This window comes from Schistocerca nitens, chromosome 4, assembly GCF_023898315.1.
Source record: "Schistocerca nitens isolate TAMUIC-IGC-003100 chromosome 4, iqSchNite1.1, whole genome shotgun sequence".
In the NCBI taxonomy this organism is placed as follows: Eukaryota; Metazoa; Arthropoda; class Insecta; order Orthoptera; family Acrididae; genus Schistocerca; species Schistocerca nitens.
Window position 1 is genome coordinate 979,521,103 of NC_064617.1, and position 13,528 is coordinate 979,534,630.

Genomic DNA, 13,528 nt, shown 5'->3' on the forward strand with positions numbered 1-13,528 from the left:
AGTTGCAAAGTCTAAGAGAAAGAAGAAGGTTCTGCTGTTAGGTAGTTCTCATGGTAGAGGTGTAGGCCAGCAGTTGCAGGAAGTTTTGGGGAGTGAGTACCAGGTCACCAGCATTTTGAAGCCTAATGCAGGATTGGCTCAGGTGACTTTTAACATAGGGGGGTTATGTAGGGATTTTACTAAAGAGGATCAGGTAGTGATTGTGGGTGGGGCTGGTAATAGTATTGACAGGGATGGGGAGTATGACATAGATGGTGACCTGGAAAAGATAGCCACTCAGACTGGCAACACGAATGTGAATTTCGTGGAACTGTTTCAGCGTCACAGTCGGCCTCATCTTAATACAGCCGTCAGGCGTAATAACATGAGACTTGGGGGTGCGCTGATGACAGAAGGCATGAGTCACATTTCAGTGGTGTCGGTGGAGTCTATCAGCAGGACGGGTTTCACTAGACATGGTCTGTACCTCAACAGGTATGGAAAGGGGAGGTTGGCAAAGCTTGTAGGTGACAGCATAGGTGGGGGTGGTGGGATCACTCATGGGAAAATTCCTGTACTAGTGGGTGTTAGAGCTGCACCTTTTTTAGATTGAAGTCAGCTGATAGGTATTCCTGCTTAAGGCAAGTCTCTCTAACAAAGAAACCACTTTCGACAAAGCTTAGGTATCCGAGTAATGAGGGAATTAGTATATTTCATCAAATTATACAAGGTATTAGAGATAAAGTTAGTGAACTGCTTATAGATGTTGACTCTGAAATTACTGGTATATATGAACATTTCTTAAATAAGGAGATAATTCAGAGGATTCCTTTACCAGGATACAGGTTGGCTGGCAGCTTTTCTAGGAGCTCTTTGCAGTGTGGGGGAGTAGCCATGTATGTGAAAAACGGTATCCCATTTAAGTCAATTGATATTTCAAAGTACTGCACTGAAAAGGTGTTTGAATGTTGTGCAGGTGTGGTTAAATTTAGTGGAGTTAAACTTCTAACTGTTGTTATTTATAGATACCCAGACTCTGATTTCACAACATTTTTGCTAAAGCTAGAGGAGGTTCTTGGTTCACTTTATAGGAAATACAAAAAGTTAGTTATATGTGGTGACTTCAATATTAATTGTATAAGTGATTGTGCAAGGAAAAGGATGCTGGTAGACCTCCTTAATTCATATAATCTTATGCAAACCGTGTTCTTTCCAACGAGAGTGCAAAGGAACAGTATAACAACCATAGACAACATTTTTGTTCATTCCTCATTACTAGAAGGGCATTCTGTTAGCAAAAAGGTGAATGGCCTTTCAGATCATGATGCACAAGTTTTAACTCTAAAACATTTTTGTGCTGCAACACATGTTAAATATAGTTATCAACTTTTTAGGAAAGCTGATCCAGTTGCTGTAGAGACCTTTGTAAACCTTATCAAGGAACAAGAGTGGCAAGATGTTTATCGTGCTGATACAGTAGACGATAAATATAATGCTTTCCTCAAGACTTTTCTGGTGCTCTTTGAAAGTTGCTTTCCATTAGAACGTTCAAAACAGGGTACTAGCACAAACAGGCAGCCTGGGTGGCTGACCAGAGGGATAAGAATATCCTGTAGAACAAAGTGGCAATCATATCAAAACGTTAGAAACAGTCAAAATCTAAATGCAGCAGCCCATTACAAAGAGTATTATAAGGCGCTTACAAAAGTTATTAGGAAGGCAAAAAGTGTGTGCTATGCAGATAGAATAGCTAAGTCTCAGGATAAAATTAAAACCATATGGTCAGTCGTAAAGGAAGTGGCTGGTCTGCAGAGACAGGTCGAGGATATAGAATCAGTGCATAATGGGAATGTCCGTGTTACTGATAAGTCGCATATATGTACAGTATTTATTAGCCATATCTGTAACTTTTCCTTTAGGAGTGGTCAGTTTCCTGACCGATTAAAGTACTCGATAGTGAAGCCACAATTATAGACCTATTTCTATGCCATCGGTGTTTGCTAAAGTTATCGAGAAGGTTGTATATACACGGTTACTGGAGCATTTAAATTCACATAATTTGCTGTCAAATGTACAGTTTGGTTTTAGAAATGGTTTAGCAACTGAAAATGCTATATTCTCTTTTCTCTGTGAGGTTTTGGACGGATTAAATAAAAGGTTGCGAACGCTAGGTGCTTTCTTTGATTTTACGAAGGCTTTTGACTGTTTTGACCACAAAATATTACTGCAGAAGTTGGACCATTATGGAGTGAGGGGAGTAGCTTACAATTGGTTGGCCTCTTACTTTAAGAACAGAAAGCAGAAGGTAATTCTCCGCAATATGGAGAGTGTTAGTGATGTTCAGTCCCAATGGGGCACTGTTAAGTGGGGCGTTCCCCAAGGGTCGGTGCTGGGGCCACTGCTGTTTCTTATTTATATAAATGATATGCCTTCTAGTATTACAGGTGATTCAAAAATATTACTGTTTGCTGATGACACCAGCTTGGTAGTGAAGTATCTTGTGTGTAATATTGACACATTATCAAATAATGTAGTTCATGATGCAACGTCCCCTTAGAAAAATTATACATGACTGTGCTTAAACTGACACACAATATTTTTAGCGCAACGCAATCTGACTTTCAAAAATCCCTACAAAAGAATGGCCCTGACTAACAATAACCTATACCTTTCACAAATCACTTACCTCACAAAAATTTTCGTTACTCGAACTACCGCAATACAGCGAGCGCCACTACTGCCAGCTAAATAAAAGATTCAAACTACGGAAGGCACTAACTACTGATAGGCATAGTTAGCAAATGAAAGATTTTAATAGAGAACAAACAATGTATTTACCTTAATAGTCATCAAAAGTCATAATACATATAGCAGTTCATGACATCCAGTCTTACAAATTTCAAAACTCCGCCATTTCTCTCCCCACATCCACCACTGCTGGCGGCTCACCTCCAACTGCGCAACGCTATGCGCTGTTAACAGCCAGCTGCCGCTGCCCCACACTACAATGGCAGACAACAATGCAAACTAGCCACAGACTGCACACAGTACAGCCAGTGATTTTCATACAGAGCGCTACGTAACATTGCCAATAAGAAAACATAAACAGCCTACTTACATAGCCCCCATGCTCCCCACAAAAAATTTTACAAATTGTTTTGGGCACTGGCCAATACAGATTTGAAAAAAATTTTCATAATTACAGTAAGAAAGATATCAAATGCACACACTTATTGATACAATGTTGGTCAAAAGCTAAAATTTTCTCACAGTCCATAAAGACAGTCCTGATCATTCATCACAGTAAAATTGCAGTGTTTTTCTCAAAGTATGAGCAGTAAAAGAAAATACACACGGAAGTAGAGGATTTCCATGCAGTCTTGAAGAAGTAGTGTTGTCCTTCCAACGGAAAGACAGAGCTGACTCTTCACATGCAGACAGGTAATGGGCCGCAACAGAGCAAACCCACCGCAGAGTCAGTCGAAGTTTTGAAGAATATTGGTAGGTAGGTCATCACAGAGCAGACCACTGTAGTCCTGGTAGAGATTACGGTATTGGTGGGCCACCAGAGGTGCAGACCCACTGCTGTCCTTGTAGAAATAATGGTATTGGTAGGTCATCAAAGGTGCAGACCCACTGTAGACCTTGTAGAGACGGCCAACAGCCATCTGTTGCGACTGTGCAGGTGCACAATCACCATCGAAGAGTCTTGCGGAGAATATAGCAAGTCCATAAACCACCACTTGTCCACTCACAAAAAATTTGTTTGAAATGTCCTTAGAACCAGCAATGCTGTTATGCAGTCCCTTGCTGAATTATTAACGCACGTGCAAACACTATCAGTCCCTACTTCTCGCATATTGTCCATATACTATGACTAACAGAAATGTGTGCAGTGAAATGTAACTTACAAGTTACTTAATTTGATGACCTGGTGTCAATTATAATTTTATAACATAAGAATACAATAACAAAGGTAAAAAATACATCATTAAAGAACACAACAATACAGATAACATTTGTAGTAATAGGGGCTTTACAAAAGAATAGAAATAAACATATACATCAGTGTTACAGGAATTATGACATAAGTAAATACATAAAAGATTAGAATAACTTTCGAAACATCAACTTCACACATGAGCATTAAAACAGAACAGAATAAATAATGTCTAAACATCTTTACAAAGAAAATAACATATTATCGGAAAAATTCTACAACATAACTCCTATTAGCATAACACATAAAGACAGGAAAAGCACAAATATACAAGAGTACACAAACACATAGCAGAATAATGCAGGGGGGAAAGGACAGGGTTTGTTTTCAGTGTGACATTTGGTACTGCAGTCCAACCCAAAACTTCGTTCTGTAGATCTTTCCTCTTATTTCAACATTTGTTTCCACCAAAAAAAAAAATCCTATCCAAGTATGCTTTCTGTATTTATACACTCCTGGAAATGGAAAAAAGAACACATTGACACCGGTGTGTCAGACCCACCATACTTGCTCCGGACACTGCGAGAGGGCTGTACAAGCAATGATCACACGCACGGCACAGCGGACACACCAGGACCCGCGGTGTTGGCCGTCGAATGGCGCTAGCTGCGCAGCATTTGTGCACCGCCGCCGTCAGTGTCAGCCAGTTTGCCGTGGCATACGGAGCTCCATCGCAGTCTTTAACACTGGTAGCATGCCGCGACAGCGTGGACGTGAACCGTATGTGCAGTTGACGGACTTTGAGCGAGGGCGTATAGTGGGCATGCGGGAGGCCGGGTGGACGTACCGCCGAATTGCTCAACACGTGGGGCGTGAGGTCTCCATAGTACATCGATGTTGTCGCCAGTGGTCGGCGGAAGGTGCACGTGCCCGTCGACCTGGGACCGGACCGCAGCGACGCACGGATGCACGCCAAGACCGTAGGATCCTACACAGTGCCGTAGGGGACTGCACCGCCACTTCCCAGCAAATTAGGGACACTGTTGCTCCTGGGGTATCGGCGAGGACCATTCGAAACCGTCTCCATGAAGCTGGGCTACGGTCCCGCACACCGTTAGGCCGTCTTCCGCTCACGCCCCAACATCGTGCAGCCCGCCTCCAGTGGTGTCGCGACAGGCGTGAATGGAGGGACGAATGGAGACGTGTCGTCTTCAGCGATGAGAGTCGCCTCTGCCTTGGTGCCAATGATGGTCATATGCGTGTTTGGCGCCGTGCAGGTGAGCGCCACAATCAGGACTGCATACGACCGAGGCACACAGGGCCAACACCCGGCATCATGGTGTGGGGAGCGATCTCCTACACTGGCCGTACACCACTGGTGATCGTCGAGGGGACACTGAATAGTGCACGGTACATCCAAACCGTCATCGAACCCATCGTTCTACCATTCCTAGACCGGCAAGGGAACCTGCTGTTCCAACAGGACAATGCACGTTCGCATGTATCCCGTGCCACCCTACGTGCTCTAGAAGGTGTAAGTCAACTACCCTGGCCAGCAAGATCTCCGGATCTGTCCCCCATTGAGCATGTTTGGAACTGGATGAAGCGTCGTCTCACGCGGTCTGCACGTCCAGCACGAACGCTGGTCCAACTGAGGCGCCAGGTGGAAATGGCATGGCAAGCCGTTCCACAGGACTACATCCAGCATCTCTACGATCGTCTCCATGGGAGAATAGCAGCCTGCATTGCTGCGAAAGGTGGATATACACTGTACTAGTGCCGACATTGTGCATGCTGTGTTGCCTGTGTCTATGTGCCTGTGGTTCTGTCAGTGTGATCATGTGATGTATCTGACCCCAGGACTGTGTCAATAAAGTTTCCCCTTCCTGGGACAATGAATTCACGGTGTTCTTTTTTCAATTTCCAGGAGTGTATGTTCACATATTTCTTACCTCATTATTTATTTTCCATTATCTTACATCATTTATTTCCAAGAAAATCCTACCTAAACTTGTTGTCTCTAAAACCTACTTTTTTGTTCATATCCTCTTTCAAAATACTTTGTTGGGTAAACCATTTTCTTATAGCTTCTCAATGCATTTCTTCCAATTCATCATAGTTAGTTTCTTATATAGTCTACCCCCTCTTAAGCTAACTTAAATCAACTGAGCTCAGATATATATACCAAGGGACGAGGCAATGCAGCAGCACATAACAAATTAACACAAACAGCAACGACAAAAAATGCAGATTTTCAAAGCAAGCAGCATTATAGAAATTAGCAAAGCAATTGCAATATTACAACTAATATAATGCAATGTGCAGCAAACAAGAAAAATAAATCAGTAGTAAAACTGGCTTAACAGAGTAATACAAAGTCAAATTCAGTAACATTACGCCTGGCAAAGAGCAGCAGCAAATGAAATAACTTATATCTAAACATGACATAGCTCAAGCAGAAAAAAATATTACACTAAAGACAACAATGCAGATAAGGGAAACGTATATTCACATCGTAATGTCTATGTAATTAAAGTGGTGTACCACAAAAACTAATTCTACAAAAAATTACCAAGAACTTGAAAAGAAAATTATATATGCAGTTACTGTTATTAGTCCCTTCTTATTGTTCTTTCTATTCCAAGAGCTCCTTTTTCGAAGAATGTGGATCATAAAATAATTATTTAATAGATCTGTTGACAGAAAGTGTTCACATTAGCAAATGCATTTAATTTTATTTTATGAAACCAATGCTGCAAGACAGCTGGAAAACAGATATTAAATGAAATAAGCAACTATGTACAAAGCATAAAAATATCATTCAATAGTCATGTGGCATTTCATAAGTTAGTAGAAATTCTCTCAATTCTCGTGGAAAGACGCTTGTCATAATCAGGTGTGCAGATGTAAGTATCTTTCCAAGTAATGAGTGTGTCGTATTTGCGATACTTTCTACAAAGGAATGTCAATAGCGAGGATAATGGCCTCTTTTTTTTCTCCACCTAACTTCGGTAGCTCAGATGGTAGAGCACTTGCCCGCGAAAGGCAAAGGTCCCGAGTTCGAGTCTCGGTCGGGCACACAGTTTTAATCTGCCAGGAAGTTTCATATCAGCGCACACTCCGCTGCAGAGTGAAAATCTCATTCTGGAAACAGAAGAGTTGTTAAATGATGTTTGCCAAAGAATTATTAAGTAGTTCCCTGATAAGAAACTCTCCATAATTTTGAAAAACCGGCCTAAAAACTGGTTCAAATGGTTCTAAGCACTATGGGACTTAACATCTGAGGTCATCAGTCCGCTAGACTTAGAACTACTTAAACCTAACTAACCTAAGAACATCACTCACATCCATGTCCGAGGTAGGATTCGAACCTGCGACCGTAGCAGTCGCGCGGTTCCGGACTGAAGCGCCTAGAACCGCTCGGTTCACAAGGGCGGCTCCTATAGAATCCATCCGGGTCGCTATCGGGCGCCATTACAGCGTTCGCAAATCATCGGTCCGTTATTTACGCGAGTTACATTACCTGTGCGTAGACATCTAATGTCACATACCTTCATAAACCTACCAAAAGCTGTCGGATCCCTGATACGCAGAATCAGTGCTGTATTTCGTTCCAAAGGCGGACAGACAAGCTATTAAGCAGGTGGATCTTAACGTTTTGGCTCATCACTGTACACTCGTAGCTCGTTCCATATCATTTCGATAAAGAATAGTACAGGTAACCTATGGAACATGTAACTTTCCTTGTTTCCTTATCTCTGACACTACTGAAAATGACTCATCTTTACGATTGTCGGTTTCGACTATCTTGCAAATCAAAATGATATCTTTTCCCTTGAAAACTATTTGCGTAAATAACTTTAGTGGGGATTCTATCCTCTCCACTAATTGAACGTTCATGACGCAAATTTTATCTTTACTTCTTACATTATTTACTTTTAGTTCAATAAATTCAATACTAATTAGAAATTTTATCTTGAACAAGTGACTCAAAACTAATCCCACACGAATCGGGAAAACGAAAGACAAAAAACTGAAATAAAAAAACCTACAGGACATCCCCACTTTCATCCCGGATTAAATTAAATTACGAGGATCACTGGAAATTTTACAGTGTGTAGATACATCCTTCCCGCTTGTTTTCAAACTTAGTTCAACCTGTTCCCGTGAGTGGCGCCGTCGCAGCATGTCTTCAAGATGGCTGCTATACTAGACATTCGTAAGAAGCAACGTGCTGTCATAGAATTCCTGTGATGTGAAAACGAGACAGTGGGAAACGTCCACAAGAGGTGGAAAAAGGTGTACGGAGATTCTGCTGTCAATCGCAGTACAGTTAGTCGGTGGGCAAGCCGGTTACGTGCTGAAAGCGGGCACAGCAATATTGAGGATTGTCCTCGCAGCGGCAGGCCTCGTACTGCACACACTCCAGACAATGTGCAGAGAGTTAACGAATTGGTGACTGCTGACAGATGCATCACAGTGAACGAATTGTCACGCTACGTTGGGATAGGCGAAGGAAGTGTTTGTAGAATACTGAAAGATTTTGCGTTAAAAAAAAGGTTTGTGCCAGGTGGGTTCCCAGGATGTTGACAGTGGTTCACAAAGAAACAAGAAAAACGGTATGCAGCGAACTTTTGGAACAGTACGAGAATGGCGGAGATGAATTTCTTGGAGGAATTGTGACAGGTGATGAAACGTGGCTCCGTCGTTTTTCACTAGAGACGAACAGGCAATCAATGGATTGGCATCATGCAAATTCACCCAAGAAAGAAAAATTCAAAACCACACCTTCTGCTGGAAAAGTTATGGCTACGGTGTTTTTTGATTCCGAAGGACTCTTGCTTGTGGACATCATGGCAAGTGGAACCACCATAAATTCTGATGCATATGTGACGACACTGAAGAAACTTCGAGCTCGACTGAGACGTGTTTGACCACATCGGCAAAAGCAGGATGTTTTGCTGTTGCACGACAATGCACGGCCATATGTCAATCAAAAAACCATGGAAGCGATCACAAAACTCGGATGGACACACTGAAACACCCGCCTTGCAGTCTCGACCTGGCTCTATGTGACTATAATCTCTTTGGGAAAGTGAAAGACTCTCTCCGTGGAACAAGATTTGAAGATGAGAATCCCTTGTGCACGCTGCCAAACAGTGGCTCCAACAGGTTGGTCTAGAATTTTACCGTGCGGGTATACAGGCGCTGGTTCCAAGATGGCGTAAGGCAGTTGAGAGGGATAGAAATTATGTGGAGAAATCAAAATATTGTTCCCAAAGGATGTATCTACACACTGTAAAACTTTCAAACATGTAGAATAAAATCATAACATGTAATCTTTCACGGCCGGCGTCTTCATTAATTAAAACTTCCGGGCTGAATTTCCGTGGTCCATATGTAAAACTTCTTCTCCTTCCTGATGTTTCGTTGCCTACTGCGGGTAACATCTTCTGAGGTGAGTCGGCGACTGGCTGCTAGGCGCTGGGGGTCCCCCTTTATAGAGCGCTTAGATGGCGCCACCACTCGTCACGTGCTTTCGACTTTAAAACTATCTCTGGCTGGTGCCATCTCTCTCGATTATAGGTAATCGATAGTCACTTCGTTGGTACAGAGTAGACCGCCACATCTTGTGTAGTTTTAATCCTTCTTCTTTTCTATTAAAATTATTTCCATGCTTGTAGATCTCAACAGCTTCTCTATACATGCGAGTATAATAATGGTAAAGTTTTGGCCAAGTTTCAATTGGAGACAATCTTTCGACCTACCAAGAAGATTAGTGAAAGTTTAAGATCGGTGAAAGACGCACGACACCCCTTAGCTACCCCAGGAATGTATAAAATTTCGTGTAGCTGTGGCACGGTTTATATTGGAACAACTAAAAGGAGTTTCCAGAATGAGATTTTCACTCTGCAGCGGAGTGTGCGCTGATATGAAACTTCCTGGCAGATTAAAACTGTGTGCCCGACCGAGACTCGAACTCGGGAGAGCACTTGCCCGCGAAAGGCAAAGGTTCCGAGTTCGAGTCTCGGTCGGGCACACAGTTTTAATCTGCCAGGAAGTTTCAACTAAAAGGAGTGTTAATACCCGCCTAACGGAACACAAAAGGAACTGTAGATTGGGACAAACTGACAAATCAGCTGTAGCGGAACACGTTTTCAAAGACGGTGATCACGAAATAAAATTTAGTGAGACAAACGTGAGAGCTAGGACCTCACATTATTATACTCGCATCTATAGAGAAGCTATATAGATCTACAAGCAAGGAAATAATTTTAATAGAAAAGAAGAAGGATTAAAACTACACAAGATATGGCGGTCGACTCTGTACCAACGAAGTGACTATCGATTACCTATAATCGAGAGAGATGGCACCAGCCAGAGATAGTTTTAAAGTCGAAAGCACGTGACGAGTGGTGGCGCCATCTAAGCGCTCTATACAAGCGGGACCCCCAGCGCCTAGCAGCCAGTCGCCAACTCACCTCAGAAGATGTTACCCGCAATAGGCAACGAAACGTCAGGAAGGAGAAGAAGTTTTATATATGGACCACGGAAATTCAGCCCGGAAGTTTTTATTAATGTAGAATAATAGAGAGTGTGCATTTGTTTTGGAGTGACCCTCGTATTAGGCAGAACTCAACCTCTTCAGGTGTTGGCTCACTCGTTCTCACCAGCAGTCCTTATTTGAAATGTCACTCGTCACACTAACAAGCAACGGAATATCGTCGGCATTTGTGTTTATTGGTTCCACTAGGGAACTAAACTATTCACACAATTTGCAGCCACACTTTCGAGGACAACAATAGCTGTATTCTCTCAATGTATACTCTGTGCAAATTCTGGTTCCTGGCTATTATCAATCATCGATCGAGACACTTGATCAACGGTACGTACACTGTATTTGTTACTCCACTAACCCAGTAGTGTGAATTAAAACCTAAGCAATAGCAAGCGCAAAACACTCAGTTACCTTAGAGTGTGCGTCCTACACCAACTCTAATGGCTAACACACCGGTCTAGCACCCAAGGAGTCCCGGGTTCGAGTCCCAGCCATGGGATCAATTTTGGTTCATTTCTGCAGCTTCCATCATTATCGTAATTAAATATTTGCTCTTCTACGGCCTTCAGTGCGTCGGGCAGCGGCCAGTTAGATGAGATGGGATCTGTGGTACGGTCAGCTGTTGGTTTCTGCTGCTGGTGCATGTGAAGTATGTGTCCTAGCTCGCTCGTACGTTCAAGTGCGGACGTTTGCTCGCTTTTCCACAACGTATTGACATACACTGACATTAGTTACACACCATTATTAAATTTACAACAATCTTCACGGTTCCAACCTCTAAATTAATATATTGAAACTATAAAGAACCTGTGACGACGCTCGAAATCTTTTATCCCATCACGAGACCTACGCTTATTATGGAAAGTACGACAGTACAGGGTAGCAGTGAAAATTTGCGACTGGATTGAGGACTTCTTGCTAGGAAGGATGCAGCATGTTATCTTGGATGGAGACCGTCGACAAAGGACTCCGTCATCAGGCTACATGTGGCCTACCAGGACCATCCGACCGCCGTGTCATCCTCAGTGGAGGATGGGGATAGGAGGGGCGTGGGGTCAGCACACCTCTCTCCCGGTCGTTATGATGGTATTCCTGACCGAAGCCGCTACTATTCGGTCGAGTAGCTCCTCAATTGGCATCACGAGGCTGAATGCACCCCGAAAAGTGGCAACAGCGCATGGCGTCCCGAATGGTCACCCATCCAAGTGCTGGCCACACCCGACAGCGCTTAACTTCGGTGATCTGACGGGAACCGGTGTATCCACTGCGGCAAGGCCGTTGCTTAGACCATCGACAGATGCAGAAGTAACTTCGAGTGGGCCACATGCAAGTGCATTGGGACCCTTGCTGCTCATGTCGTGTTCAAATGGTTCAAATGGCTCTGAGCACTATGGGACTTAACATCTGAGGTCATCAGTCCCCTAGAACTTAGAACTACTTAAACCTAACTAACCTAAGGACATCACACACATCCATGCCCGAGGCAGGATTCGAACCTGCGACCGTACGGTCGCGCGGTTCCAGACTGTAGCGCCTAGAACTGCTCGGCCACTCCGACCGGCTCTCATGTCGTGTATTAATGATCTTGCAGGAAATATTCATAGTAATCTCAGACTTCCCACAGACGATAAAATTGTTTCTAAAGACGTACTGTCTGAGAAAAGCTGCACAAATACTGAGTCAGGTCATGATGACGTTTCAAAGTGATGTAAACACTGGCAAAATTCTTTAAATGTCCAGGAATGTAAAATTGTGCACTTCACAATTCTAAAAGAAGAACATAATATCCTATCAGTACAGTAACATTCGGTCACAGCTGCAATGATATGAAATGAAACGATCACATAGGCTCAATCATGGGGAAATCGTGTAGCAGAATCTGGTCCATTGGTGGAATACTGGGGAAATGCCGTCAGTCTACAAAGGAGACTGGCTACAAATCACTCGAATGAGTCATTCCAGATACTGCTCGGGTATGAGAGGTCAATATCAAATGGGACTAATAAGCAATATTGAAAGTATAGAGAAAATGTCAGCACGAATGGTCACAGGTTTGTTTGATTGGTAGGAGAACGTCGCAGAGACGCTGTAGAAAAAGCGTTCAAATGGCTCTAAGCACTATGGACTTAACATCTGAGGTAATCAGTCCCCTAGACCTACTACATAAACCTAATTAACCTAAGAACATCACACACATCCATGCCCGAGGCAGGATTCGAACCTGCGACCATATCAGCAGCGCCGTTTCCGACTGAAGCGCCTAGAACCGCTCGGCCACAGCGGCCGGCAGAGACGCTGTGGAAGATGAACTGAAAGATAGGTTTTCAGAAATTACTGCAACCAGTCGCCTTTTATGTAGATGTATTTTATTTAACCATGACCGGTTTCGAGCTGCCTAGCAACTCATCATCAGATGGTGTATACATTTAGTGCTTTTTTTTTGTACCCATTGTGTGGGTGGTTGAGTATCTGTGGAAATAAATCTTTTTGCAGGTATATATATCTCTTTTAGGACGTATTTTTGAAACCATTGTGTCTTGTTTTTCGCAATTTCACAAGTTAAAACTTTCACTAGATGTATATTACTTTTATGAGGCACTGTTGGAAACATATATCTCGTTTTTCGTAAACATCGCTGAACACACTTAGCCACAGATACGAATACAGGATTTACACATTATAATGTGTAAATCCTGTATTCGTATCTGTGGCTAAGTGTGTTCAGCGATGTTTACGAAAAACGAGATATATGTTTCCAACAGTGCCTCATAAAAGTAATATACATCTAGTGAAAGTTTTAACTTGTGAAATTGCGAAAAACAAGACACAATGGTTTCAAAAATACGTCCTAAAAGAGATATATATACCTGCAAAAAGATTTATTTCCACAGATACTCAACCACCCACACAATGGGTACAAAAAAAAAGCACTAAATGTATACACCATCTGATGATGAGTTGCTAGGCAGCTCGAAACCGGTCATGGTTAAATAAAATACATCTACATAAAAGGCGACTGGTTGCAGTAATTTCTGAAAACCTGTTCACAC

The 13,528-nt window shown here is 42.7% G+C and overlaps 1 pseudogene; it reads right to left on the reverse strand.

Annotated features, from left to right (window-relative positions):
- Window positions 1–11,643: 11,643 nt before the first annotated feature.
- Window positions 11,644–11,761, reverse strand: LOC126254292 (5S ribosomal RNA; annotated as a pseudogene).
- Between the last annotated feature and the right edge of the window lie 1,767 nt (window positions 11,762–13,528).